Raw genomic sequence first — 4042 nt, 5'->3', positions numbered from 1 at the left:
TGTGTAAAGGCAACTACTTGTCATCACCTCTACGTTTCTGACTAAAAATTTTTACGCCTAACTAAAAACTATTTCAAGAGATATGGAAAATGCAGTTTTGAGAGTGTTTGTATAAAAACGCAAATTTGCATACAAATGTCATATGGTGACAGTTTGTACTTTTGACAGCTTTTTAGTGTTTTTATAAGTATATATTATTATTTTTATGATTAAAAACAATAATTTAGGAGTTAGTCGACTATATTTAGTTATTTTCCAAACATTTAATTTCAATTCAATCCCAAGATCATACTTTTGTGTCGATAAGACGTGTTTATTTTAGCGTAAGTTTTCCGTGATTTTTTTATAATCTCTTTTCATTTTATTCCATTTATTGCATTATATTCTTATACTTTTTCTACTGCAATTTGCTTCATCCTATAAGCTTATTGGTTATCCTTTACTTTTCAACTTTAAAATTAATTATTATACATACATTATTTTATCTACATCCGATTCGGCGTGTCTTAATTTATTCAAATATAGTTTTTTTTTGTTTGCTTCAATTATTTACACATATTTATATATTATTATATATAACTTTAAAAATTATTTTGAAAAATATATTTATAGGCAAATATTTATGCTTCAGTTCGTTTATATTTTTATAGAGTTTTGACAAGTTTTTTAAACTCTTTTCAAACAAAATCTTTTCAAACGAGTTATTTTTAATGTTTTACTAGTAGAATTTAACTTACCGTCAATCGTTGCGTTGTACCTCCCAGTCGGCAAATTTAGTTATAAATGCGCATTAGAAACTCTTTTAAATACGTATCGATGTGGTATGTATGTTAGCCATTTTATCGTGTCGAATACGCATTAGAAATACGCATTAGATGCGTATAAAGACGGGTATACAATACGACGCCTACTGAGTATCAAACTAGCATTTGAAACTCTTGTAAACACGTATAAAACACGATAACCAGAGAATATTCAATACGATATTTCCCTGGTATTACATGCGCATTTAAAACTTTCCAGAATACGCATTATTTACGAATATTTGTTAGCCATTTTATCGTGTCAAACGCGCATTAAAAATAGACATCAGATGCGTATAAAGACAGGTATACAATACGACGCCTATTGAGTATCAAACTCACATTTGAACACGTATAAAACACGATAACCAGAAAATATTCAATACAATTTTATTAACTAATATGAATTCATAACATAATGATAATGACTAGCAGTAAGCAACCCGTAATACGGGTTATGAGTTATTAAATCTTTAATAACAATAAAAACACATTAATAACTTGATATATTATCTAAAAAATTTAATACAAATTTATCTATAAATATTTTAACTTTGACTCCCTATCAGCAACGTCATTGCTTATAGTTAACGACGAAGACCGCATTAACATCAGTTGAGTTCTTTTTAAAATCTGTCACAACACAGGTACCAGAAACGGAAAGTCAAGTAAAGCCTGCAAATACCTAAAAAATGAAATTAAAAAAAAAATTACAATTTTTAATTACAAAAGTACTATTTGCATTTTATTGTTAGTAGAATTAGGATAATAATAACAGAAAGTATATATTCTGTAACTACAGTATAATTAAAAAAGATTATAAAAAGGCTAGACAATACAATGTAGTAACACTGGCAAATAATACCACAACTTAATAAAATATTTTATTAACTTAAATACTTGGACTGAAAAGATTTTATTTATTACAATATTTGAACAATCGAGGGACAATTATAGTTAAACAATTTAAACAATTATACCATAAAATAGCAAGCAAATCGTAAAATATTTCTTAGAAATGATCTATTTTTTTCATTTGACTACTATTTTCAAGTTGCCTATAAGCATTTACATTAATAACTTCGTTGAGCCTAATACTATCTATTTCAATTTAACTATTATCATTAAACATATTACCAGTAATCTTACTATTGCTGCAACTGAATAAATGAACGTAAAAGAATCTTACAAATTGTGATCTTTTCTAATCAAAGACTTTATTTAAACTAAAGATTTATTGAAATCCATATCTTTTTATATGTTTACATACATTAGTCGTTTATTAAAAATATTAAACAACATTAATTTACATCAATGATTTTTAATTAAAAAAGAATCTAGACTAAAATGCACAAAATTATTTTTACCTTAATGCACAAAAATAATAAATGCACAATCTTGTATAAAAAAATGAAGCAATGTCAATCAATATATTTTACTCTAAATTAATTATTTAAATATATATATATATATATATATATATATATATATATATATATATAAATATATATATATATATATATCTATATAGATAGGGGAACATGGGGTAAAATGACGAATGGGGCAAAATGACAAATGGGGCAAGATGACGAATGGAACAAGATGACGACCTACAGTTATCTCTTAAGCAAAACTAAATATAACAGTTGACTTTAGCTGAAAGGGAAGTAGATTAATTTTACTAGATTTATCAATGGTTTCTTTTTAAATATTATTTTTGTGACGAAAGCTAAGTATTAAAAAAGTTTTTCCGACATTGAGAAAAAAACTTTTTATCCTTGTTTGACTTGATTTATTACATCGCTACATCACCAGCTAAAGGTAAGTTTTAATTTTTGGGAGAGACTAAGATACAGGCGTTTTTCGAAACAGTTGTCATCTTGCCCCATGTTCCCCTATATGTCTAGGGTTGCCAGATGTCCCGATTTTACGAAGGAGAATTCTGCGCCAAATATGTAAAAATATTTTTTTTACTTAGTTCTCCTTCGTAAAATCGGGACATCTGGCAACCCTATATATATCTATTCACATACCTTTAAAAAGTGGTATTACACTTTACACAATGAAATATGGAAATACATCATCATTTTTTTCAACTACTTTCAACGAATTTATTTATTTTTTCCAGTCTGTTATTTTTTCTAAGAAAGAATATTTATAAAGATACAGAGAAATATAAAATATACTGAAATCTAGGCAGATTTATGTTTATAAACTTTTGTGTCAACAAATTACAGTCAGTTTTCCATGTTAAATACATAAAATATATATCAAATATAACATATATCAAATAAATCCAATATAAAATAAAACAAAATACTAAACTTACTCAAATCAGGATCAGTTATACCGTGTGAAGTAACTAAAAAACACTTCAGTTCTTTTCAATTGCTCTAAAAAATAACTTTCAGCTCTTTCCAATTGCACTAAAAAGAAAAAAAAAACTTACTTAGATAAGTTGCCAAGTTCTTAAGAATCTGAAAACAAATAAGTAAAAAAACAAAGAACAAACAAATATTTATTTGTAAAAAACTACTATATTTAAACAAATTAAATTTAAAAAAGTGTATTACCAATTCTCCTTAAAGGCTAAAAAAAAAAATTTTCAGCTCAAATTTGCTTGCATACCTTGCTTGCAAAACCATGTGAATAAGAAACACATTTAGAAAAGCCTAGAAACTACTTAAAGATGACATATGCAAAATTGAAGTTTGAACGTTGACTGGACTAATTATTAGAAGATGTTTTTAAAAAATTCATAAAGATTTACATATATTTGTTCTTTTATATTGCATAAATCCATCATATGATAAATCTGAAATGAAAAAATGTAATGGATAAGTAAATATAAAGAAAAACATCATATATGAATCGCAAATCAAAATATCAGATAGAAATAAGATGTCATGATAAGAGAGTAGTAGTTGTTAAATATTGTTATTTCATGTTAGCTTTTAGAAAACAATTCATGTTGGTACATCGTCGTACGACAAAGGGAAGACAAATTAAAAATGAAAAAAAGAACATAACTATGTTAAAAATTATAAAAAAATTAAAATTATTTAAATTTAAATGTGTTAATTGATACTATAAATAGTTAAACTCATACTTTGCTTTGTTCTAAAGTAAAACCAAATTAACAGACATTAACACTGCTTGACACTGAATTCTGTCAAGTTTTCTGCTAGCCGAGCAACATTTCTAGCATTTCAACAATTATTAATTTCATCCTGCCTAGA

The 4042-nt window shown here is 26.0% G+C and overlaps 1 long non-coding RNA gene across 1 annotated transcript; it reads right to left on the bottom strand.

Annotated features, from left to right (window-relative positions):
* Positions 1 to 1296: 1296 nt before the first annotated feature.
* LOC136086046 (uncharacterized) lies at positions 1297 to 3838 on the bottom strand. Its single transcript, XR_010641347.1, has 4 exons — positions 3432 to 3838; positions 3133 to 3229; positions 2837 to 2944; positions 1297 to 1488 (listed from the first exon to the last, which is right to left on the bottom strand). It is a non-coding gene; the product is annotated as an uncharacterized LOC136086046 (long non-coding RNA).
* Positions 3839 to 4042: the final 204 nt, after the last annotated feature.

Source organism: Hydra vulgaris, chromosome 10, assembly GCF_038396675.1.
Source record: "Hydra vulgaris chromosome 10, alternate assembly HydraT2T_AEP".
Classification (NCBI taxonomy): Eukaryota; Metazoa; Cnidaria; class Hydrozoa; order Anthoathecata; family Hydridae; genus Hydra; species Hydra vulgaris.
This window is presented reverse-complemented; position numbering and strand designations above follow the sequence as displayed.